The sequence below is a fragment of the Miscanthus floridulus genome, chromosome 5, assembly GCF_019320115.1.
Source record: "Miscanthus floridulus cultivar M001 chromosome 5, ASM1932011v1, whole genome shotgun sequence".
Classification (NCBI taxonomy): domain Eukaryota; kingdom Viridiplantae; phylum Streptophyta; class Magnoliopsida; order Poales; family Poaceae; genus Miscanthus; species Miscanthus floridulus.
The window spans coordinates 32751541-32778217 of record NC_089584.1 but is presented as its reverse complement, the minus strand read 5'-3'; the positions used below and the strand labels follow the sequence as shown (position 1 = coordinate 32778217).

The window sequence follows — 26677 nt, the reverse complement described above, 5'->3', positions numbered from 1 at the left end:
CTCCCCGCTCTCGTCGTAGCCCTCTGTCGCCGCCGTCGCCATCCGCCGCCGTCCGCCTTCCTCTCCCTCCTTTCTCTCCCAGCTTTCTCGATGGATTGAAGGTACGTGTGGACCGTCATTATCGCCATCCCACTCGTTTTATTGCACTGGTTTTGATGAGATTGTAGGTTAGGTTAGGGTTCCTACCAGTGATGGTGAAATTGTCTGCCTTCCTTGCTTCATAGGCCGTTGATGTAGTGGCTTCTGTTGCGGTGGAGATTGGAGACGCAATGGATTCGAGTGGTTGCCCTATTTGGTAAGTGGAACTTCAGTGCACTTCGTCCTCACTTTGATTCCGAATTGGGAAGATGCTGTGTAGTAGGATACCGTCTAACAGTTTGATTTGTGTTTCTGTTCTTTATTGTGTCAGGATTGATCCTGGCAACGCTTTTAGATTAGTTATTAAGGTTTCTAAGTATGTTGTTGATGTTGAGTATGGGCAAGTAGAAATATCACCGTAGGAGCATGAACTATGGCTGGATAGGACTGTGCAGTTTTCTCTGTCTAAATTTCATGATGAAATGGCCAGTAAGATAATCTAGGGGACCTTCACAGACATTGGATGTTTGGGTGGTTGACAGTGACAGTGAATCTGAATGGAAAGTTAGGAGGGATGAACATTTTGAGTGGCTAATAAAGGATAGATGGGATGATAGGGTAGCTGTGCTTGTAGTGGATGTAGTCAGCAAACATGATCAAAGTGCCAATGCTAGCTCTGGTGTCACTTCTGCACAAGGCAGTGCTGCTCCTGGTAATGCACAAGGCAGTGCTTGCTCCTAATAATGCACAAGGCAGTAGGTGCTCCTAATAATGTAGAAGGCAGTGTTGTTCCTCATAATGTTGAAGGCAGTGGTGACACCAACAGCTCTCCACCTCCATCTGTACTAGTGAAAGAAGTAGAAGAGGTTGATTGGGCTGAGTTGACTATATTGGCAGAGCCTAATGAGGATGGAGATGCCAAGGAAGTTGCTTGATGAGGACAAAGTGTATGAGGCAATGGGTTTCAAAGCAGCAGATGAAAGAGCAGAGGAAGCAGCTAGGGAAGCTGTGCCTATCCCTACCATGACAGCTGAGATGCAGAGTGATATGGCAAATGGAGTTGTACCAGTTGATGATCATGTGGGTGAGGAGCCAATTTTTGATTGGGATAGGGATAATCCAGATATGTCTGTAGGGGTTTCTTACCCTTCTATGGATGATTTCAGATTAGCTGTGAGACAACATGCAATTGTCATGGAGTTTGAGCTTCACACTGCACACTCTGATACATCAAGGTTTAGGGGAAACTGTGCTTCTCTTGGATGTCCTTGGATTATTAGAGCTAGAACCCAGCACGATGGGAGTGTCAGGGTATAGATTTTTTTATAGATTTGTTTTGTTTAATTTAAACTATCTAGATGTTATGTTTGTCTGGTTACTTATGTTTGGCTATTTTGTGCATGTGTAGGTGCAAATAAATGAAGGGCAGCATAATTGTGCCTCTAGAAGCAGAGTGGTTGGTAGGATGGCCTCACAAGCTTGGGTGGCAGAGAGGGCTATTCCACTACTCAAGAAGAAGCTAAGCATGGGTCCAAAGGAAGTGCAGGAGGGGCTGCAGACCAAATACAAGATTGAGATCCCCTATCAAATTGTAGTGTATGGTAGATAGAGAGCAACCAACAAGCTTTTTGGTAAGTGGGATGACTCCTTTGATTGGTTGTATAGATTTAAGGTAGAGGTAGAGATGAGATCAAATGGTACTATAGTTGAGATAGCTACTGAAGAAGTTGATGGGAAGATTCATTTCAGTAGATTTTTTTTGTTATTTCAATGCAGCCATATATGGTTTTAGAAATGGATGTAGACCATACATTAGTATAGACTCCACAAACCTTAATGGGATGTGGAATGGCCAGTTGCCCTCAGCCCAAGCATTAGATGGTCATAACTGGATGTATCCTTTAGCATTTGGACTGTTTGACTCAGAAACCAAGGAAAACTAGATCTGGTTCATGGAGCAGCTTAGCAAAGCAATTGGACCTATGGACAAGTTAGTAGTATGCACTGATGCTTACAAGGGTCTTTGAGGCAGCAGTGGCTCAAGTGTGGCCTTAGTGTGAGAAGAGAGAGTGCTTTAGACATTTGATGGAGAATATGAATAAATATTACAGTGGAGATGTCTATGCCAAAAACATGTGGCCTGCAGCTAGGGCCTATACTCCTCACAAATTCAAGTATTTCGTTGACAAGGCTGTGGCAGCTAGCCCTGGTGTGCTTACTTGGTTCAAAGAGCACCATAACCTACTCTAGGCCAGGAGCAAATTCAGCAGTGACATCAAATATGACTACATCAACAATAATTTAGTTGAGTCCTGGAATGCATGGATCAAAGAGCAAAAGGATCTGCCTATGCATTGTTTGGCTGATACTATCAGGGAGAAAACAATGGTCATGTTTGCTAAGAGAACGAAGATTGTCACTGCCTTGACTGGAGGAACCTTACCTGCAGTCATACACCAGCTCAATGTAGCTTCCAAGGGTCTAGGCCACCTCAAAGTGACAAAGGGGCATCCAGAAGAAGCAGAAGTCATAGAGATATACAAAGATGAAGAAGTGAGGAGGCATGTTGTGTATCTTACAAAGCATGTTTTGTGGCAGAACCGTCTGAAATAGCACGCTTACGGAGGTGCTCGACTCCCACCAGACACTAAGCACCCTGAAAACAGGCTACAACGAGCGATATTCGTCGGGCACACCCTAAGGGAGAACTCAAAAGATCCACATTTTTCCCAAGGATCCAATAATTAGAACGAGTTACAATATAGGTCCATTTCATACATCAGAAGTTATTAAAAAGTACATTATTATATTATCAAATGTCAGAGTGCGGAATGATAAACAACGGAATTTAAATAAACATCTAACGATAAGAACGAGGATTCCACCTGAGCCCACCAGAAGAATCCCCCACACAAAGGTACTTCTCATACATCACCTGCAACAGGGGTAAATAAACCCTGAGTACACAATGTACTCGCAAGACTTATCCGACTAGTGGAAATAATTTCCCGACTCCAAGGAATATGATAACTTTATGGTTTGCTGGTTTTCTTTTAGCAGAAAGCAATACTAATAGTGAGTCCTTATTTATGTTATTATTATTAGCCGTATTAAGTTATTATCTATCCAGTCTATATAAGCACCTATTCTACTTTCAAGCAAGAGTTGAGCAATCAGTTCCATTTCATCACCTTTCATCTTTTAGTTCTTACTACGGTGCTAGACCGTAAACAAGCCGTACCGGAATTTTCTAGCGATTTGTGAATCAATGTGCCCAGCTGGGTGCCCCGAAGACACACGCCCTGCTTGTACCCCAGGCACAAGCCGGACCAACCCATCACTCTCCTGTCCTGGGTGTCTAGGTCCCCGTCCAAACTTGGACTCTAAGCCCCCACTCCTGAGTCCCGGACTTAGTGCGGTGCAAGGACCTCCACCACCCCACCTCCAATCAGTCGATCCGGAAAGAGCCAGATCCACGACAAGAGAGCAACAAGTCTTCCCTGCGCCCATACACAAGTATGTGCTCTGGACAATAGATCTATGACTTGCCTAGAGACTTATGCAATGATTGGTCTTTAATCAACACAGACAGGGAAAAAGTGTAACCGAGCTATGCCCTATTGGCCGTAGGACACGACCCTTTACACCCACCAATACCCAAACCACATCCCTGCCTGGTCACTATTTATCTTTACACATGTTATCACGGTAGGTTACTCACGCTACCAATATCCTGAGCATAGCAGCTACTCGACCTGTACTAGTAGAACTCATAGGTAGATATATTTATGCATGTAGTTTTCATAAAATTCCTATAACATAAATGCACATCATATATATTTAGTGATCCTTAAAAATAGGGGTTATGCACTAGGGCTTGCCTTGAGCAGGTGACGGGTCAGTAAGGTCAGCACCAAACGGCTCCGGGGCTCCCTCCTGCACGAGGATCTCCTCCTCGTACCCCTCAATGACTTCGTCGTACTCCTGCTCGTCGACGGGGATGAATTCTACCAGCTCGTGATCTACATGCATGAAATGATGATGTAGTACTTAGTAATCCAGCAATAGCAGCTCTTAAAATAAAGTACCTCTACCTAACTACTACGCTAGTGCTACCGACCACGGTACTAAGTTATCTATTGCTACCAATAACAAGTATGAAGTATGACATTCATTATTATAACAACTACATATATCCTTACTCCTAATGCCGATTTACGCTATATATGATAAAGCAAGGATAATAGCTACTCTACTTATCAACCTACTCTAGGGCTACAAAATTTATAGCAAGTACATAATAATCTAGTGAGTCTATTGTAAAATTTTCATAGCCATATCTATCACCAATCTACCACAAAAATTCCTACAATCATTATTCCACATAATATTATGCTCTCTAGTTTGAATTTATGACCCCATCATTGTCATAGCCAACTGTAATCTAACTATACTAACAAGTAGATGGTATTTTTGCGAACCTAACAAAATTGGTCTCACTATTTTTGGACAACTACATAATTTACTACAATTTATCAAAGTTCAGCTAGAATTTAAATTGAATAAACGTTGGTAATTCGCTAAAGAATTGAAAAACAATTTCACCACGCGGCCCGTGAGCGACGGCCTGGCCCACCCCGGCTTCCCGCCCACGCACAGGTGCAGCAGCCGACGTGTCCCAATCAGCGGCGCTCGACGTGGCCCACAACACTCGGCCCACCGTGGAGCCCGCGCGCGGCTAGCGCATTAGCAAAGAAGCCCCCATTCTTTACCTTATTCTCAAAACTAACATGAGCACTATTACACCAAGTCATAGATTTCTCATCTACCACCCTCCCCTTTCCCTTCTTCGCTGTGGCCACGTCCCCCGACACCCGTGCGTGCACCGGCATGACGGCGTGTGCACTGGGCTGCTGCGCCAGCCACACCCGACCCTCCAATTCCTATCTAAGGGGACGATGATCACCTTGACATAAATGCGCAGTGGTTGGAGGTGATATAGCGAACGAGGACGCTATCCCGAGCTCCCTCCCCAGCGATGGTCCTCTCCCTACGACGGCAGACGCGTTCCAGTGAGCCACAACATCGACAGCATGATCCAACTCATGGATAGGCAATAGAGACTCACCCCGAGCTTACCAGTCATGATGTCTTGACCAGAGACTGTCCGAGCGAACCTAGCCACGCGCACATGGGGGTGCGGCAGTGCACGGCAATGGCACGCCCGTGTTAGGGAAAGCTGGGTTGCAGTAGTGCTTCGGGTGAGGTGCGTAGTGTGCTTAGAGGGTGGAGACTAGGCCGGTGGTGTAAGGAATTGCCCTAAGACGCCCTAGCTAAGTGGCTTGCCGATGGCGCATGCCAACCCGGTCTTAAGGACCCGGTAGAGCGGCAACTCCAAATTGGAGTATGGCAAGACAAAATTCACTACCAGGTGGGGTCGGTTGGGTGGCTGGATACATGGTGGAGTCGAAGGTGGAGTTAATTTCGCTGTGATGGCTTTACTACGGCGAAAGGGGAGGAACGGTCCTGGCGACAAGGTGACTAGGAAACAGGGGAAATTATGCGTAGTTTGGCTCGGCGCTGTAGCGGACATCAATGCAAAACTAGGCACGCCCAGCGATGGGGGACAGCGCAGCGTGCACAAGGCATTGGTCTCACTGCTCATCCTGCTAGCCAATGGTGGCTCGGTACTGAGTGCCACAGAGGATGGTAGGTCTAAGAAAACAATGACGTAGCATGGCAGCGGACATAGATGTGATGGCGAGGTTACATAGCCGTCCCACGTGCATGTGGCCATGAGGCATCAATGACAATAGTGGTCGCTTAGACAATGCTTGTGAGCGTGGTTGGCGAGCAGCGACACCGATTTGGCATGGCGACAGCGAGCAAAAGGTGCGGGCGGACGCGACGGAGGAGGGGCAAAGCAGCTAGGCATGGCCGGACCCAGCACGCACGCGTGCTGTGTACCAGAACACGGTAGTAGGAGACCCAGGCCGACAACGTAGAGCTACCGCACGGGGGTGTGCGTGCAGGCGCGACAGCGACTGGTGCGGTAGAGTACGCGGCGTGCTAGGGCAGCAACGCAACATGGCTGCAGGGCGAGGACAGTGGCTGAGAAGGTAAGTGTGATGGCCCGTGCGTGGTGTGCCCGCACACGTGCGGCAGTGCAATGCGGTAGGCGCGACAGTGCTCGCTGGTGGCCAGCAGCGGTGCTAGCCGAGCAGAGGCGGTGACCACGACCAGCGCTGGATTCATTTTAAACTATGTGACTTGCACGCTTTTTAAAGCTGTTGAACAATCCTACCTGATGGTCCAAACACCAAACCAATTCTTCGATATGCAAGAGGGTACATAGGGCTATTGACCTAAGCCACAACACCACGCCACTTCTTAAGCCGTTCGCTCTACAAAAATTATCGAACATGGCTTCGTCGACCCATTTACAGACTTAACACGGAATGGCTAAACCTCAAATAGTTTCACTGTCGAATTCCAATTCTGACCTACTTTATATACTAGCTAGCGAACCTCGTCCTCGACCACACATATTTCATCGTCACCTACAAAGTTCGGGCTACCAACTTTACTACATTCCGCTGATGCATTCCGTAGCATTTTCGTTCGATAAAAATTCATTTAGAATCCTAAGTGATAATACTGCGACATGAATTATAACACCCGTTTCATGTTTCAACTGAACGTTTCAATTTTTGAATATTGATTTATACTTTATAACACACATTTACTCTCAAGTATGATGCTCATGCAGTGTTTTAGCAACAACTGTACAATGTAACACCGAGGGTGTTACAAATCTACCCCCCTAAAACAAAATCTTCGACCCGAGATTCATGTGCCTAGTGTGAGAAAGAGATAGGAAAATACATTTTGGCTGCAGCAACTAACTATCAGAACTGGCGAGGAGGTGGGGGTAATGTTGCAATAGGTAACTCTCTTGTTCCTAGGTGGCTTCATCCTCTGAATGGTTTTGCCACTGCACCTTGTAAAACTTTACCACCCTATTCCTGGTCACTCTCTCCTTCTCATCCAAGATTTTGATAGGGTGCTCAACATAAGTCAAATCAGGCTAGAGGGGAAGCCCTTCAATTTCCACTAGCTTCATCAGGCACCCATAGACATTTCTTCAACTAGGAGACTGTGAAACACATCATATACCATAGATAAGATATCGAGGAGCTAGAGACGAAACGCCACCAGGCCACACTATGCCAAAACCTTATAGGGACCCACATATCAGGGAGCTAGCTTGCCATGAATACCGAATTGATGCACCCCTCTGAAGGCTCTAGTTTGGTTTTGGTGAATTGATGAAACCCTAAGTGCTAACCTAGTTTATTAAGTGATCATGAGATAGGTAGCACACTCCAAGTGATGAGGCAAATGAAGATCATAGCATGACAACGGTGATGGCATAGGTGATGATCAAGGGCTTAAACTTGAAAAGAAGAAAGAGAAAAACAAAAAACTCAAGGCAAAGGTATAATTTATAGGAGCTATTTTGTTTTGGTGATCAAGACACTTAGAGAGTGTGATCACATTTAGGTTTGATAGCCAGTACTATTAAGAGGGGTGAAACTCATATCAGGAATACAGGTTATCAAAGTGCCACTAGATACTCTAACTCATTGCATATGCATTTAGGATCTAGTGAAATGCTAACACCCTTGAAAATGTTTATGAAAATATGCTAACACATGTGCACAAGGTGATACACTTAGTGGTTGGCAAATTTGAGCAAGGGTGGAGAAGTTAGAAGGTGAAATGGAGTTGGTCACAATGATGCTGGCGTCGGTCAACTGACCGGACGCTGGGTCGCTCTATGACCGGATGCTGAAGGGCTGTGTCCGGTCGTGTTGTCGGTCGGTACAGTGATTAGGGTTAAGCACCAGACGCTGGGCTATGTCCGGTCAAGCATGACCGAACGCGTTCAGGTCGGCAAAAACTCGTTTTGGACCCTTACTGTAAACTATCAGGACGCTGAGGGTTCAGCGTCTGGTCAACTTCTGTCAGAGCATCCGGTCAACATGTCGACTGTTGAGATCAATCATTCACTATTGAACGCAGGAGACATGTGGCCAGCCATCGGGCGACCTGGATGCTGAGGAGTAGCGTCCGGTCAGTAGGACCTAGAGCGTTCGGTCACCCTGATCTAGTACCCAGTAAAGGGGTACAACGGCTTTATTTCAGTGGGGGCTTCTATTTAAGCCCCATGGCTGGTTCAAGCTCACTCTCTTGGCCATTTACATTAACATAGCTAACCTTGTGAGCTTAGCCAAAGCCCTCCCACTCATCTCATCATTGATTCATCATCATAGTAAGATTGGGAGTAATCCAAGTGCATTGCTTGAGTGATTGCATCTAGAGGCACTTGGTGTTCGTGTTTTGCTGTGGATTTCGCTTGTTACTCTTGGTGGTTGCCACCACCTAGATGGCTTGGAGCAGCGAGGATCGTTGAGCGGAGGGTGGTGATTGTCTCTAGCTCTGATCATGGTGATTGTGAGGGGTTCTTGACCTTTCCCCTGGCAGAGAGCCAAAAGGTACTCTAGTGGATTGCTCATGGCTTGTGTGATCCTCATCTTGTGTTGGTTGTGCAGCACCCTATTGAGGGTTTGGCATGTGATGCCAATTAGCGCTGTGAACCTCCAAGTGAGTGAATCGCCACAACGAGGAGTAGCTTGCCTGGCTAGCAAGTGAACCTCGGTAAAAAATCATTGTGTTCATTATTTGATTCCTGAAGTGATTGGTCTTCATTGTTATTCATCCTTGTGATTGATTGGTTCCTTCATCTACTACGGAGGTATAACCTTCTTGATCACTCTCTTAACATTACCGCAAACTAGTTGTCAAGCTCTTTAGTGTAGCTAGTTGTGAGAGATTGCTTGCTTGGTTGGTGTGGCTCTTTAGTTAGTCCTTTGAGAGCACACTAACATAGGGTAGTGTCATAGCTATTGTGTGAATAGATACTATCTAAACTAGAATTGTGGTAGGTGGCTTGCATTTTGAGTAGGCTAGCGCAACACTTGCTTCGCCTTATAATTGTCTAACCATTTTGTTAAGTGTTATTGTAGAATTTTTTATTAGGCTATTCACCCCCCTCTAGCCATTAGGACCTTTCAAGTGGTATCAGAGCCGAGGTCACCATTATTTGAGGCTTAACAACCTTCGGTGTTAAAATGGCTCAAATCAACAACACCAAGAAGCCACCCATAATTTGATGATATAAATTATCCTTATTGGAAGTCAAAGATGACCACACACATCAAGTCAATCAATAGAAAAGTGTGGAAGGTAGTTGAAACCAAAATTGAGATTAGGTGATCTAGAGAATCCCACCACCGCCGAAGAAGTGCTTCTCCAAAACAATGACATTGCTCTAAGTGCTATTCATGATGCAATTGATGAAAGAACATTTGAGCAAATCAAGAATATTGAGATGGCTCATGAGGCTTGGAAGAAATTGGAAGAATCATTTGAGGGCACTCAAGCTATGAAGGGTGCAAAGGCTTACATTCTCAAAGAGAAGTTTGCAAGCTTCAAGATGAAGGAGGATGAGAGTGTGCCAGAGATGTTTCATAGGCTTCAAGTGCTTATCAATGATCTCAAAGCACTTGGAGAAGAGGTGAAGGACAAGGACTTCTCCTACAAGTTCTTGAGATGCTTACCTTCAAGATTTGGCACATTGGTCACAATTCTAGTGAGGAGTGGTTTGGACACCATGACACCAAACCAAGTGTTGGGAGACATCATGACCGATGATACATATAGAGATGAAGATGAGAAGGAAGAAAAGAAGGAGAAGAAAGATGAGAAGAAGGATGAAAAGAAGAAGAGTGTGGCATTCAAGGCCACATCATCCAAGGGCAAAGCTAAGCAAGAAACATCAAGTGAAGAAGATGAATCATGGGATGATGATGATGATGAGAAGATGGCTCTATTTGTCAAGAGATTTGGCAAGTTCATGGTGAAGAAGGGCTACCGTGCTAGAAGAAAGAAGTCTTCATCCAATAACAAAGAAGAGTCAAGAAGGTGCTTCAAGTGTGGAAGCAAAGATTATCTTGTTGCTCAATGCCCATACTAATAGTGACAATGATGATGACAACAAGAAGAACAAGAAGAAGGACAAGAAGGAAAAGAAAGAGAAGAAGGACAAGATGGCATTCAAGAAGAAGAAGGGTGGTTCATATGTAGTCACATGGGATAGTGATGCTTCATCAAGTGATGATGATGATGATAGTGATGACAACAAGATCACTAAGAAGAAGGTTCTTGCAAGCATTGCTATAAATGAGAAGCCTTCTCTCTTCGAATCTTCATCATGCTTCATGGCTAAGGCCACTAAGGTACAATCTTATGATGATAAAAGTGATGAAGAACATGTTGATGATAATGAACATGAAAATGAAAATGATAGTGATAGTGATGATGATGAACCTACTAAGGATGAATTATTTGACATGCTAGAAGATGCTAAAGAACACTTTGACATTAAGAGAAGGGAATGCAAGAGCTTGAATAAGGAGATAAAAGCCCTTAAGCAAGCCCTTGATGAGCTCAAAGCAACTCATGAGAAGCTAGAGGAAGCCCATAAGAAGCTTGGCAAGGCTCACAAAAAGCTTGAAAAGGCTCATTCCACTTTGCTTAATGAACAAGATAAAAAGAAGCATGTTGAAACTTGTGATGTAGGTGTAACTTGTGATTTAATTGATGCATCACTATCTATACCTATCATTGTTGCTCCTACTAATCCTTCTTGTAGCACTTCCACTTCTACCTCATCTAGTAGTGATGGTCTCACTTGTGATGCCTCACTAGTGGTTGAGAATGAGAACCTCAAGAAGGAGGTCACTAAGCTCACTCACACCTTAGCTAAGGCTTATGGTGGTGAGGACCGCTTGCTTATGTGCTTGGGTAGCCAAAGAGCTTCTCTCTACAAAGAGGGATTGGGCTATACCCCCAAGAAAGGCAAGGCGGCCTTTGCTCCTCACAAGACTAGTTTTGTGAAGAACAATGGTCGGTTTTACACTAGTTGCAAGCAAGTTAGTCACAAAGAGCAAGAATGCAAAAACAAGAGCAAAAATGCTAATGTATCCTCCATTAAGCTTGATTCATGCTATATGCTTACTAAGGGCACAAATGGTATGAAGGCTAAGTTCATTGGTAAACCATGGATGGGCTCAAAGAAGAAAGCCATTTGGGTACCAAAGAACTTAGTGACTAACCTTCAAGGACCCAAGCAAGTTTGGGTACCTAAAAAGAATTGATCTTCTTTTGTAGGTTAATTACAAAGCTAGAGGAAGGCATTGGGTTCTTGATAGTGGGTGCACTCAACACATGACCGGTGATACAAGAATGTTCAACTCAATCAACACCAATGGCAATGATGGTTATGATAGTATCGCATTTGGTGACAATGGCAAAGGCAAGGTCAAAGGGCTTGGTAAGATTGTAATATCCAATGACATGAGCATTTCCAATGTGTTGTTAGTAGAGAGCTTGAACTTCAATTTGCTATCTGTGGCTCAATTGTGTGATCTTGGATTCAAATGCATATTTGGGGTAGATGATGTAGAGATCATAAGTGTAGATGGCTCTAATTTGATCTTCAAAGGCTTTAGATATGAGAATCTATACTTGGTTGATTTCAATGCTAGTGAAGCTAGATTATCTACATGCTTGTTCACTAAGTCTAGCATGGGTTGGTTATGGCATAGAAGGCTTGGTCATGTTGGAATGAAACAATTGAATAGATTGGTTAAGCATGACTTGGTTAGAGGCTTGAAAGATGTTGTGTTTGAAAAGGATAAGCTTTGTAGCTCTTGTCAAGCCTGGAAAACAAGTTGGAAACACCCATCCTAAGAAAAGCATGATGAGCACTAGTAAAGCATTTGAGTTATTGCACATGGATTTATTTGGGCCAACACAATACACTAGCATCGGTGGAAACAAATATAGATTTGTGATAGTGGATGATTACACTAGATACACATGGGTATTCTTTCTAGTGGACAAAAGTGATGTGTTTGCAACTATTCAAATCATTTGTCAAAGGCATTCACAATGAGTTTGAAACAACCATCAAGAGAGTTAGAAGTGACAATGGTAGTGAGTTCAAGAACACTAGAATTGATGAGTTGTGTGATGAATTTGGAATTAGACATCAATTCTCGGCCAAGTACACTCCTCAATCAAATGGCCTTGTTGAGAGGAAAAATAGAACACTCATTGATATGGCAAGGTCTATGCTTAGTGAGTACAATGTGAGTCAATCCTTTTGGGCTGAAGCTATCAACACGGCTTGCTATTGTAGCAACCGCCTCTATTAGTCACCGATTGAAAGAAAAGACACCATATGAGCTCTTGAATGGTAGAAAGCCCAACATTGCATATTTTTGGGTCTTTGGTTGCAAATGCTATATCTTGAAGAAAGGCACTAGATTGGGCAAGTTTGACAAGAAATGTGATGAAGGATTCCTACTTGGCTATTCCACTACAAGCAAAGCATATAGAGTTTGGAATTTGGATAGTGGTACTCTTGAGGAAGTTCATGATGTTGAATTTGATGAAACCAAGGGTTCACAAGTAGAGAATGAGAACTTGGAAGATGTTAGAGGCATTCAACTTTCAAATGCCATGAAGAACATGGATATTGGTGAATTGAGGCCTAGGCAAGTGAATGATGATGAAGATGATCAAGTACAAGTGCTCTCCAACTCAAATGTGCAAGATGATACAAATCAAGCTAGTACAAGTGGATCTCATGACAATGAACAAGATCAAGTGGCTAGTACATCATCTCAACCAAATGATCAAGCAAGTGCAAGCAATCAAGTTCCAATACTCCAACCAACCAATATTGCAAGAGATCATCCATTGGACACTATCATTGGTGATATTTCAAGAGGTGTACAAACAAGATCAAGATTGGCATCATTTTGTGAACACTTCTCATTTGTGTCATCCATTGAACCAAAGAAGATAGATGAAGCATTGAAGGATGTTGATTGGGTGAATGCTATACATGAGGAATTGAATAATTTCACAAGAAATCAAGTATGGGAGTTGGTAGAAAGACCAAAGGGACACAATGTGATTGGAACCAAATGGGTCTTTAGAAACAAGCAAGATCAAGATGGGATAGTAGTAAGGAACAAAGCAAGATTAGTAGCACAAGGCTATACACAAGTTGAAGGTCTTGACTTTGGTGAAACATATGCCCCGGTTGCTAGATTGGAAGCAATTAGAATCTTGCTAGCCTATGCTTGTGCCCACAACATCAAGCTCTATCAAATGGATGTCAAGAGTGCATTTCTCAATGGCTACATCAATGAAGAAGTATATGTTGAGCAACCTCCTAGTTTTGAAGATGATAAGAATCCCAACCATGTGTACAAGTTGAAGAAGGCATTGTATGGCTTGAAGCAAGCACCTAGAGCATGGTATGAGAGATTGAGGGATTTCCTACTCTCTAAAGGGTTCACAATGGGTAAGGTTGACACCACTCTTTTCATCAAGAAGATTGGAAAAGATCTATTTGTGTTGCAAATATATGTTGATGATATCATATTTGGATCAACAAATCAAGAATTTTGTGATGAGTTTGGAAAGATGATGGCTAATGAGTTTGAAATGTCCATGATTGGAGAATTGAGCTACTTCCTTGGTCTTCAAATCAAGCAATTGAAGAATGGTACATTTGTGAGTCAAGGCAAGTATATCAAGGACATGATCAAGAAGTTTGGCATGATTGATAGCAAAGTCTTTAGCACACCAATGGGAACCAATGGCAACTTGGATACTGATGCAAGTGGAAATATGGTGGATCAAAAGTTGTATCAGTCTATGATTGGAAGCCTACTCTATGTGACCGCATCAAGGCTGGATGTCATGTTTAGTGTATGCATGTGTGCAAGATTTCAAGCCTCACCAAGAGAAAGTCATTTGAAGGCTACAAAGAGGATATTGAGGTACTTGAAGCATACACCAAATGTTGGTTTGTGGTATCCAAAGGAGCAAAGTTTAAGTTAGTTGGTTACTCCGACTCAGGACTATGCGGGATGCAAGGTTGAAAGGTAGAGCACCTCGGGCACATGTCAATTGTTGGGAAGATCACTTGTTTTATGGTCATCAAAGAAGCAAAATAGTAGTTGCATTATCAACCGCCGAAGCTAATACATATCCACTGGTAGTTGTTGTGCACAAATACTTTGGATGAAGGCCACCTTGAGTGACTTTGGAATTAAGTTCAAGAAAGTGCCATTGCTATGTGACAATAAGAGTGCAATCAAGCTAACAAACAATCCAGTTCAACATGCAAGAACAAAGCACATTGATGTCCACCACCATTTCATAAGAGATCACCAACAAAAAGGGGACATTTGCATTGAGAGTGTAGGCACCGAAGATCAACTTGCTGATATATTCACCAAGCCAATGGATGAGAAAAGGTTTTGCAAGCTAAGGAATGAGTTGAACATATTGGATTTCTCAAATATGTGTTGATGCACCCCCCACTTATATGACATGCCTCTCCTTCGAGGAATCCAAGGTAAAGTTGATTAACATGACATACATCTTTGCTAAGGACATGATTAGTGCATCTAGTCACATTTTCAATTTTATTAGGACCTTTCAAGTGGTTCTATTTTATTAGGCCCATTCATGAAAATCAAATGACTTTGATGTCTATATGATATCACTATTGCTTATATGCTTGATTTGATCTAGTGATAGCATATGACATGTTTATGGGCTTGTAAACCTAGTGTTTAATCTAGAATATGAGCTCTAAGTGTTTAACTCAACATGGTACTAAGATAACCCTTATTTGGGGGTGTGAAGAAGCTTGTCCTTGGATCAAACCGAGTTAAATATCTTTGGCTAATGATCTAGATTGGACCAAATTTAGGAAAATGATCCTCACCCCATTGATTGACATTGATAATCTCGACCCTACAAGTAATACTATCTATATTTAGAACCTTTGTGGTCATTGATGACAAAGGGGGAAAGAAACAAAGATAGTAGTAAAAATAGTGAAAAAGGGAGAGAAATATCATAAAGGAGAGAAAAACATAAAGATATACTTGATGTATGACATAGGGGGAGAAAAGTGAAAAAGGAAAGGGATAAATTAAAATTTTGAGCACACAAGTAGGGGGAGCAAGCTCATGAACTTGTATGGTGCATTTGAATATGCATTTCATATGTTTGCTTGCATGGTACAAGTTTTAAAATTCAATATCTATGCTTGTATGGTGTATGCTAGTTGTCGGTTTGAATGATGAAATAAAAACTAGCATGCATAGGATATCTAGTGATTTCATTTCCAAATATTTCCAAGTGGTATTGAGCTAACCATGGTGCTAAGGATGGTATATTGGTGCACTCCGATTGGTATCATGCTTCAAAGGTCCATCTTTTATACCTTAGCATCATTTGGTAGACATTGTCTCCTATATTTCCTATCTAAGCATATGTGCAAGCTACTATCCAAACTCTTAGCACATATGTAGGGGGAGCAATTGCTACCATTTGGGGTTCATGAAACTTGTCCATATTCTTTTACATATGGTAAATATGCTTGGGCAAGCAACATGGATTCAATTGAATTTTATTTCATATCTTTGTATAAGGGTTGTCATCAATTACCAAAAAGGGGGAGATTGAAAGCTCTAGTTTGGTTTTGGTGAATTGATGAAACCCTAAGTGCTAACCTAGTTTATCAAGTGATCATGAGATAGGTAGCACACTCCAAGTGATGAGGCAAATGAAGATCATAGCATGACAATGGTGATGGCATGGTGATGATCAAGGGCTTAAACTTGAAAAGAAGAAAGAGAAAAACAAAAAGCTCAAGGCAATGGTATAATTTGTAGGAGCTATTTTGTTTTGGTGATCAAGACACTTAGAGAGTGTGATCACATTTAGGTTTGATAGCTGTACTATTAAGAGGGGTGAAACTCATATCGGAATACGGTTATCAAAGTGCCACTAGATGCTCTAACTCATTGCATATGCATTTAGGATCTAGTGAAATGCTAACACCCTTAAAATTGTTTGTGAAAATATGCTAACATATGTGCACAAGGTGATACACTTGGTGGTTGGCAAATTTGAGCAAGGGTGGAGAAGTTAGAAGTGAAATGGAGTTGGTCACAATGATGCTGGCGTCGGTCAACCGACCGGACGCTAGGTCGCTCTGCGACCGGACGCTGAAGGGCTGCGTCCAGTCGTGTTGTCGGTCGGTACAGTGATTAGGGTTAAGCACCGGACGCTGGGCTGTGTCCGGTCAAGCATGACCGGACGTGTCCGGTCGGCAAAAACTTGTTTTGGACCCTTACTGTAAACGACCGAACGCTGAGGGTTTAGCGTCCAGTCAACTCTATCGGAGCGTTCGGTCAACATGTCGACCATTGAGATCAATCATTCACTATTGAACGTAGGAGACACATGGCCACCATTGGGCGACCAGACGCTGAGGAGCAGCGTCCAGTCAGTAGGACCAAAGCGTCCGATCACCCTGATCTATACCCAGTGAAGGGGTACAACGGCTCTATTTCGTGGGGGCTTCTATTTAAGCCCCATGGCCGGTTCAAGCTCACTCTCTTGGCCATTTACATTAACATAGCAACCTTTTGAGCTTAGCCAAAGCCCTCCTACTCATCTCCATCATTGATTCATCATCATAGTGAGATTGGGAGTGATCCAAGTGCATTGCTTGAGTGATTGCATCTAGAGGCACTTGGTGTTCGTGTTTTACTATGGATTTTGCTTGTTACTCTTGGTGGTTGCCACCACCTAGATGGCTTGGAGCAGCGAGGATCATTGAGCAGATAGGTGATGATTGTCTCTGGCTCCGATCATGGTGATTGTGAGGGGTTCTTGACCTTTCCCCTAGCAGAGAGCCAAAATGTACTCTAGTGGATTGCTAGTGGCTTGTGTGATCCTCATCTTGTGTTGGTTGTGCAGGCACCCTATTGAGGGTTTGGCGTGTGATGCCAATTAGCGCGTGAACCTCCAAGTGAGTGAATCACCACAACGAGGAGTAGCTTGCCAGCTAGCAAGTGAACCTCGGTAAAAAATCATTGTGTTCATCATTTGATTCCGAGGTGATTGGCCTTCATTGTTATTCATCCTTGTGATTGATTGGTTCCTTCATCTACATGGAGGTATAACCTTCTTGATCACTCTCTTAACATTACCGCAAACTAGTTGTCAAGCTCTTTAGTGTAGCTAGTTGTGAGAGCTTGCTTGCTTGCTTGGTGTGGCTCTTTAGTTAGCCTTTGAGAGCACACTAACATAGGGTAGTGTTATAGCTATTGTGTGAATAGATACTATCTAAACTAGAATTGTGGTAGGTGGCTTGCATTTTGAGTAGGCTAGCATAACACTTGCTTCGCCTCATAATTGTCTAATCATTTTGTTAAGTGTTATTGTAGAATTTTTTAGGCTATTCACCCCCCTCTAGCCATTAGGACCTTTCAACCTCTCATAGGAGACACCTTGAGATACACGTAATCTCCCACTCCAAACTGCAAAAGCCTTCTTCGCTTGTTCGCATAAGACTTCTGTCGGCTCTAAGCTGCCTTCAAGTGACTTTGAATAATGGTGACTTGTTCTCGAGCCTCTTTGACGAAGTTTGGACCAAAGTAACCACTGGTCTCCCACTTTAACCTAGTTAAGTGGTGTCCTATACTTTCTTCCATATAGAGCTTCAAATGGTGCCATGCGGATGCTTTCTTGGTAGCTATTATTGTACGAAAATTCCACTAGCTTCAAGCAGGCATCCCATTTCTCATGAAAAGAAATGGCATAAGCTCTCAACATATCCTCGACCACCTAGTTCACCCTCTTGGTTTGGCCATCAGTCTAGGGGTGATAGGCTGAGCTTCAAAGGAGATGAGTACCCAGACATACTGTAGATGCTCCCAGAAATGAGAGACAAAGACTGACCCTCTATCCGAGATGATAGTCAGGGGAACTCCGTGTAGGGTCACTAAAGCAACCTGATTTCCACGAAGGGAAATCCATAGAGTCGAAGTGTAATAAGACCATTGTAGATCATATTACCCAAATTTCCAATCGAATACCACATCCATACAAATATCAGAGTACAAATAGTGCGGAATTACATAATTTATTACATCGCCACTTTGGCAGAATCAAAAGTAGCATTCATTCAGAACAGCTTAAAGATAAGATCGCCAAACTCGAGCGTAGGAATGAACCCCTCAACCAGTCAAACTCCTCAGGAGCTATACTCCTCAGCAGAACCTATGTGCCAAAATTTATCAGTACGATTTGTACTAGCCACTCCCACCCTATGAGCATTGCTTTGTGGAAATTGGATGCAAGTTGGATATAATCAAAAGGAACCTATAAGGCTAGGGTTTCCTATGTGATAGCATATCAAGTATATAATAATAGTTGGTCAAGTTTTAACACCATTCCTACACATTCCACCCCATTCCCGTCCAGAGCTAGGTTTTGATCCTAGGATCAATATACCACCATCTCTATACCATCACCATACCATCGCTCAGTCGACAGGCCAACTCCCTCTCAGCACTGTCTCAAGGCCCGTAGCCCCTAGGCTATGACCGACACTCTCTCACATGGGGAAGAAGAGAAGTACTCATCTCGCTATCTAGTTTAAACGAAACCCATGAAAGGTCCATAGCCGACAAGTCGGCATATGTATCGATCAATCAACCATACACTCTGCAGAGGTTCTACATAACCACAAGATCTGCCTCTTCACTGACCGTCGTCAACTGGGCTGATTCCAGGCCGCTTGCTAGCCTAGGATAATGCCACTCTATCATTTAGCCCTGGTACACCCCAAGTCTAGTCTAGGGTGGCTGAAACTGTGAGTCATGAGCCGGGTCCACAAGGTCTCCATGAAGTCTCGGAAGGGTGTGGGGGAAATCCTCCATGCCCCGTACCTCCTTACACTATCCGCTATCAACCTAGCAGTAGTGGCAATATGCTACCAAGTAGTCCTGACCGTCCCACACCTATGTAGGGCGAGTGGTACGTAAGGCTTCCCGGTGAATCTAAGTACTAGTAAGTCCTTAGGTATGACCAAGCCAGAATGTCTTCATCAGGGTTTCCATTTATCGTGCCACCACAGCACCTCCACCCGGGCTCCTTCCATCACAGGTTCACACCCAGGGTCACCTCATATACCATTTACCCACCATAGGTATCCATTTCCAGGGGTGCCCAGGTAGCACCCCATGGCAAGACTTGCCCTAGGCTCATCAGTATACTCCGACTTGGTCGACACAACCCTCACCCTCCACACACCCTAAGTCACACAAGCAGCACTCTCCCCATAGTCCAGATAACACCAGTTTCCACCACGCATGTAGTATAAGCATAGTAGAAGTATAAGTAATGAAGTATATAGCTAGTAAGCGTGTGTCTAGCCTAATAGCAGGGTATGCAGGGGTAAGGTTGTGTCAAGGTAAAGGCCTTCAAGTAAGCATACTACCATGCAAGTCCTATCATAGTATGACTGTAGCAGTAAAGTAAAGTAATAGCAGTTCTATATTAGCCATGCGTAATAGGTGCTACGAGATTAGGTGGGTTATGGCACCTTCAGTGTAGTCATCTCCGTACTCCTCACTGGTACTCATGATCCTCGTCCGTCTGGTTCTCCTCTGAGTCTGCAATGATCGTATTATAGTCGCGTTAGCGACGTTTATAGAATAGCACAAAGAAGCAATGAAAATTCAAAAGAGCCAAATGCACTCAAACATGGGTTCATTGTGTAGAGCTCGATTTTAGATGAATTTTGGTCCTGGTTTCATATTTTTCTGAGGTCGTATGAATTAGTTATGAATTTCCGAAGATTAAATCATTTCTGAAAATGGAAAAAGGCTGAATTAATCCTAGGCTGACACGTGTCATGCTGTGACTGGTCCACGTGGCACGCTGACGTCAGCATGACGGCATCAGCTCGGCTCTGAGCTAACAAGTGGGGTCCTACTGATGTCATCTTGACATCAGCAACGGCATCGTTCTGACAGGTGGGCCAGGGTTTCTTAGGTCACTAACCTGTGGGTCCGATCAAAGTCATCATCAAGTCAATGGGCGAGTCAATAGTCAATGGGCAAGGTCACTGACGTGTGGGGCCAGTGCTGCTGACGCCAGCAACTGACGTCATCGTGACGTCAGCATGACGTCACCTCGACTGTGTTATTACTGATAGGTGGGACCCACGTGATGTCGTCATGATGTCAGCATGATGTCACCCACTGACAAGTGGGTCCAGCGGCTCTATGTCGCTGACATGTGGGCCCAGGTCAACAGTCAATGTTGACTGGTCAACGGTCAACTAGATTGGGCCTCGACTGGGCTTTGGTGGGGCTAGACAGGCTGGATTTGGGCCGGGCTCAACCCGCCACATGGCATGCTATGATGCAGCCATGTCACGACCTTGGGCCCCCATTGGGCTTCGTCCATAGCTCGGCCCACATTGCGTGGCTCACGGTGAAATGGTGTTCATGGTCCATGGACCGTAGGCTAGGTCCTCGGTGGATCGTGTCCACCCTTCCTTCCTTCGGCATGGCCTACATGCACCGGGTGCAGGCACGTGTGACTGACGAGGATGGATTCCTCTGCTTCCCTCCCGATGGCGTCCAATTGAAGTGCTCACCGATGAGTCTTCCACAGCGGCGATGGCGTCCAATTGAAGTGGGAAAAAGCTTTGCCAGGCCCCGGCAAGTATGGTGGTAGGGTCACGGTGGCGGCCAGGGCTTCCCAGGGCGTTGGCCATGGTGGTCAGTGGCTCAGCAGTGCTTGCCGGTGGTGAGGTCGTGCATGTAGGCTCCCTGGTGGCTCGGCTAGGCGGATAAGGGCTTCTACAGATCCGTGGGGGCACGACGAGGGCATCCAAGGACTCAAGGCGGGGCTTTGGGTCCCCATGTGGCTGGTAGGGGCTCCATGGCATCCACGGCGGCATGGTGGCGATGGCGAGGCATGCAGGAGCACTACAGGGGCACCAGTGGGGTAGTCTCGGCGTGGTCGTGGATGTGTGTGTGAGTGCGTGTGTACCCAGAGGCCGAAGACGGCCTTAGCCTACGTGCTCCTGGTGTGGAGCGCCATGGCCAGAGCAGTCATGGTCTGGCGGCGAGTAGGGAAGGACCGGTCACAATTGGTGTCATGGGAGATAGGGTGGTGATGTAGTGGTAGTTCGAGGCCTGTGTAGCTCCAGAAGTAGTGCAACGCTACTATAGCCGATCGTGGCATCGTCTCCTGCTCCAGTGGCTTCAATGGTGCTCCGATGGCGCCTTCTTCTCCCTTCTTCCTTCCCCTTCCTTCTTCCCCTCCCTTCTCTAGCTCGATCTGAAGTGATTTGCCACAAGGTGGCGGCGGGGCGATGGGAACGCGCTAGGGATCCTAGGGCCGGGGCTTTTATAGCCGAGCTCCAAGCTCCAATGGCGGACGACGCGAACGGCAGACGATGCGCCGATTGCATCGGACGGCGTCATGGGCACAGGTGGTTGGCGCAAGGGTTGCGTGGGCACGGTGCCTAGGGGATAGGGCTAGGAGATTTGCGTGACCCCCTGGCCCACACCTACCACGCCGGTCGGGGCTTGGTCGGAGGAGTGTTTGGCGTGGGGAGGAAGACGACTCTATGGCTGGGGTGGCTAACGTGTGGGACCCGTGTGGCAGCGGCTGCAGGCGAGGTGAAAGGGGTGTGTGGGCGTGAGCGGCGTGCGGGCTGGCTGCGTGGGCCGTGCGCGGTCAGGCCAGGCCTGCTCGTAGCCACGTGTGGGCCAGCTAAGGTGGATAAGTGGAGGGCTGAGCCGGTAGTTTGGTCACACAGGTTGGGCCGACCTGCACGTGAAGCTGGGCTATGAGGCTTTTTCTTCTTTTCTTTTTCTGTTTTGTTTTTCTTTTTCTTTTTCTTTGTTTTGAATTCAAATTTGTTTTAGAATTCGAATTCAAATCTGGTGGAGTTTTTGTTATACAAAAATAGAAATAGTTTTCTCTTTAAGCATTTATTCTTTGGTTTGAGTAATAATTACTTTATGGTTTATGTCTTCAAAGGAGTTGTTAATCATTACATAAAGCAATTGAAAATCCTAATCACTAGTGGTATTAATATGCAAGGTTCATTTTAGCTAGGGAACTTAAATCACATGTTTATGCCAAGAGTTATGCCATGCTTATGTGTTGACTTAGGTTGGGGTTAGACCTAATGCATCTCTTAGGTTGGGTTTCTATACATGACACTTATCAACACATGGGAGTTTTAAGAAAACTTTTGTAGTTGGTATTTTTAGTGTATGGATTTTTGGGTTGTTACAGTCCTACCCCCTTATCAGAATCTCGTCCCCGAGATTAAAGCGTAGCATACTCTTTGAAGAGGTAAGGATATCATAGCCAGAGGTCAGACTCTTTCTCCCATGTTGCTTCTCTCTCAGTGTGGTTGCTCCATTGGATCTTGCACATAGGAATGGTTTTGCTTTGGGTCTCTTTGGTATCTCTTCCTAGAATTCTGATAGGATGTTTTTTATACTCGAGAGTGTCTTGAATGTCAAGTGTATTAGTTGGAACTACTTCATCAGGCACTCTCAAACACTTGCGTAGTTGTGAGACATGGAATACAGGATGTACACCCTACTAATTCCTTAGGTAGCTCAAGTTTGTAGGCGAGCTTTCCAATCCTCTTGCAAATCTTGTATGGGCCAACAAATCTAGGGGCAAGCTTTCCTTTCACATAGAATCTGATGATTTCACGTAGCGGGGATACCTTGAGATAGACAAAATCTCCCACATTGAACTCAAGTTCTCTTCTTCTTTTGTCAGCGTAGCTCTTGTATCGACTTTGGGTAATTCTCAAATTCTCCTTTACTTTAGCAACTCCTTCTTCAGGCATCTTGAATCTTAGCGGAGTCAAAGAATGATCTTTCTCCCCGTTGGGACCACATCAAAGGTGTCTTACAAGGTCTACCATACAAAGCTTCAAATGGAAACATCTTGATACTGGCTTGGTAGCTGTTGTTGTAAGAGAACTCTGCATAGGGTAGGCATTTCTCCCAATCAGAGCCATAGTTTAGTACACTAGCGTGAAGAATGTCTTCTAAGATCTGATTTACTCATTCTGTCTATCCATCTGTCTATGGGTAATAAGCGGTACTTAAATCAAGTTTGGTTCCAATGGACTTGTGTAGAGCTTCCCAGAATCAGGACACAAACTGAGGACCATGATCATATACAATACTAGAGGGAGCTCCATGCAGTCTAAGAATATGCTCAACATATAGATCTGCTAATTTTTTGACATTGGCCTTGGTCTTAACTAGTACAAAGTGAGCAATCTTGGTTAAATGATCAACAATAACCCAGATGGAATCATTGCCTTTCTACGATCGAGGCAATCCAACTATGAAATCCATGGATATGCTCTCCCATTTCCACTCGAGAACGTCAAGAGGCTTCAACAATCCTGCAGGCCTTTGATGTTCAGCCTTGACTCTATTACAGGTGTCACACCATGCCACATGTCCTGCAATGTCTGTCTTCATGCCTTTCCACCAAAAGTGTTTCTTCAAGTCTTGACACATCTTTGAACCTCCAGGGTGAATACAGTACTTGGAATCGTGAGCTTCTGACAGGATTTCCTCTTGTAGCACTAGGTCAGATGGAACATAGATTCTGTTCTTGAACCAGATGGTTCCTTATTCATTTCCTGGTGGTTGGTCTTGTAGCCTAGTTTCATCAGACCACGGAGATATTCGATCTCTTCACAACTTTTCTGAGCTTGATGGATACGATATGTGAGATCATACTATATGCGGAGCTCATTTAACAAGCCATGCAGTAGTATCTCAAGTTGGAAATCTTCAATCTCATCCTTGAGCTCAGGTGGTACGGATTCAGTGATCAAAGTGTGATAGTAACTCTTGTGACTGAGAGCATCTATGACTACATTAGCCTTTCCCTGGATGATAGTGAATTTATAGGTCATAATCCTTGATCAACTCTAGCCATCGGTGTTGCCTCATAGTTCAAGTCTTCTTGAGTGAAAAAGTACTTCAAGCTCTTGTGATTGGTGTAGATGTCACACTTGTTGCCTATCAAGTAGTGTCTCCAGATCTTCAAGGCATGCACAACTGCTACTAACTTAAGATCATGAGTAGGGTAATGGTTCTCGTGTTCTTTCAACTGTCGAGATGCATATGCTATCACTCTTCCTTCTTGCATCAATACACAACCAAGTCCTTGACGGTATGCATCACAATAGACTACGAAATCTTTGATGATATTAGGCAATGCTAGCATAGGAGTTGTGGTAAGCTTCTATTTCAATTCCCGGAAGCTTTGTTTCGCACTCGAGCGTCCATTCAAACTCCTTAGTCTTCTTTAGAAGGTTGGTCATTGGACGGGCTATCTTGGAGAAGTTCTCAATGAATCGGCGATAATATCCAGCCAATCCCTAAGAAACTTTTGACTTTAGTCATGTTACTAGGTTGATCCCATTCTTTCATAGCTTCAATCTTGACTGGGTCAACTGCGACACCTTCTGCGGATAGTACATGGCCTAGGAAGGCAACTTTCTATAGCCAAAACTCGCATTTGCTAAACTTTGCATAGAGCTAATGTTGGGCTAGTTTCTCAAGCACCGTTCTCAGATGATGTTCGTGTTCTTCAGCGATGGGTGAACAGACAAGGATGTCATCAATGAATACTACCACGAAGTTATCCAGTTCATTCATGAAAACATTATTCATCATGTTCATGAAGTATGCGGGAGCATTCAGTGAGTCCTAAAGGACACCACGGTGAACTCAAACTGCCCATACCTAGTCACAAAAGCTATCTTCGGGATGTCACTCTCTCGAATCTTCATCTAATGATAGCCAGATCTGAGATCAATCTTGGAGAAATACTTGGCACCTTGAACCTGATCAAGCAGATCATCAATCCTTGGCAAGGGGTACTTGCTCTTGATGGTGACTGCATTCAAGTTTCGGTAATCAATGCACATTCTCATCGAGCCATCCTTCTTCTTAACAAACAAAATAGGGGATCCCCTAGGGTGAAGCACTGGGTCTGATATATCCCTTCGAGATGAGCTCATCAAGCTATTTCTTGAGCTTGGCCAGTTCATCAACTAACATGCGATAGGGTCTCTTGGCAATCGGTCCTGTTCTTGGCAAAAGATCAATGATGAACTCTACATCACGGTCTGGTGGCATACCCAGTAATTCTTTAGGGAATACATCGGGATAGTCTCTGACCATAGGCACATCATGAACTATCTTCTCCTCTTTCTGTGATTCTATACTGGCTTTAAGGGCACACAGGATAGAGGTGGACTTTCCGGACTGGGGTTCACATCTAATGACTTGGCCTGATGGGTGGGTCACTTGGACGTATCTAGGTGAACATGATATGATACCTCGGTGAATGGTTAGCCAATCCATGCCTAAGATGACATCTAGGTTAGTGGAAGGTAATAGGGTTAGGTCGGCTTTAAAGGTAAGACCCTCAATGGTAAGACTCACTCCCTTATAGATGTGGGTGCATTTTAGGTCTCCTAAAGGTGAACTGGTGATGATAGGCTTTTCGCGTGGGGTTATAGGCAGGTCATGCTCTCATGCAAACTTAGATGATATGTAAGAACAAGTCACTCTAGAGTCAAATAGAACTAATGCAGTATTGCCATTAACTAAAAACATATCCGTACACAACGTCAGGGGCAGCCTATGCTTCCTCGGCATCTAGATGGTTGAGACGTCCATAGGTAGCAGATCCCTTGAACTAAGACTTCTGAGCAGCTGAGTTCTATGGGCACTCAGTGGCTTTGTGACCCGGTTGGCCACAAGTGAAGCAGGTGAAAGGTGCACCGCCTGTAGGGGTTGGTGCGAGTGCCTTCCAGTTTCCAGTGCTTGGTGCGGAGCGGTTCTATGCTGGGTGTTCATTCATAGAGCGGAAACAGTTGAAACTGGTCCTAAATGTTGCGGTCCTGAGCATAACTGGTCCCTGGGTGTAATGATCCTGAGAAGGGCAGGAGTATTTGGTGGTGTAGCCTCCACTTCCCCTACTCGATCTAGGGTTGTCATCCCTGTTGTGGCGAGAGCATTCCCTAGATGGTGCATCTCTGCGGAACCTCTTGCGATCACATCCACAGAAGGACTCCTCAGGCTTACGCTTCCTCTCCCTATACTCCTCTCTAGCTTTAGCATGGTCCTTCTCGATCTAGATACAACGATCCACCAGAGCACGCAACGTGCTACTCTCAATACCACCAAACTTTAGCTTGATGTGCGGGTTAAGTCCCTTGCAGGTAATAGTACAACTTCTCCTTCTTAGAGTTCACCACATAGGAACAGTGCATAGCGAAGAAGATTGGTGAAACAAGTAGTGTACTCAGTCACCCTGTCCTTTCCCATCTTGATGTTGTGAAACTCCTCAGCTTTGGCCTCCATGATACCCTTGGGAATGTGATACTCAGTGAATGCTTCGGTGAACTCATCCCATGTGATGTTGGTAGGGTCCTCATGGGAATCACTAAAACTGTCCCACCAGGCACGTGCTGCACCTATGAGCTAGTGTGTGG

General features: G+C 44.5%; 1 pseudogene; it reads left to right on the top strand.

Annotated features, from left to right (window-relative positions):
• Positions 1–269: 269 nt before the first annotated feature.
• On the top strand, positions 270–2105 carry LOC136454493 (uncharacterized; annotated as a pseudogene).
• The last annotated feature ends 24572 nt before the right edge of the window (positions 2106–26677 follow it).